This window comes from Condylura cristata, unplaced genomic scaffold (genome assembly GCF_000260355.1).
Source record: "Condylura cristata isolate star-nosed mole 26May11 unplaced genomic scaffold, ConCri1.0 scaffold00018, whole genome shotgun sequence".
In the NCBI taxonomy this organism is placed as follows: Eukaryota; Metazoa; Chordata; class Mammalia; order Eulipotyphla; family Talpidae; genus Condylura; species Condylura cristata.
In genome coordinates, this window is record NW_004567119.1 from 3178997 (window position 1) to 3179385 (window position 389).

The window sequence follows — 389 nt, forward strand, 5'->3', positions numbered from 1 at the left end:
CTGGGGGGGCCACGGACTAGCGGTGGGGCGATGGACTGGTCAGGGGGGTCAGGGAGCGATAGACCAGTCGGGGATCGGGGTACCATGGACTAAGCAAAGAAGAGCAGGGGTGCAAAGGACTATGCAGGGGACAGCAGGCCTCATGGTGGGGGGTGGCTGCTGACACCTACAGGGCCCCCCATCCAAATCATGCCCCACAGCGTAAAACAGTGTCACCTCCAGGAGAGCCCCGGAGAGCCAGGAAGCGAATCAGCCTTCACACGATGGCAACCAGGGTGTATCTGTAGGGAGGCTCTACGAACCCCATAAACGCACAGGCTCACGGAGGCTCTACGAACCCCATAAACCCACGGACTCACAGAGGCGCTACGAACCCCATAAACGCACAG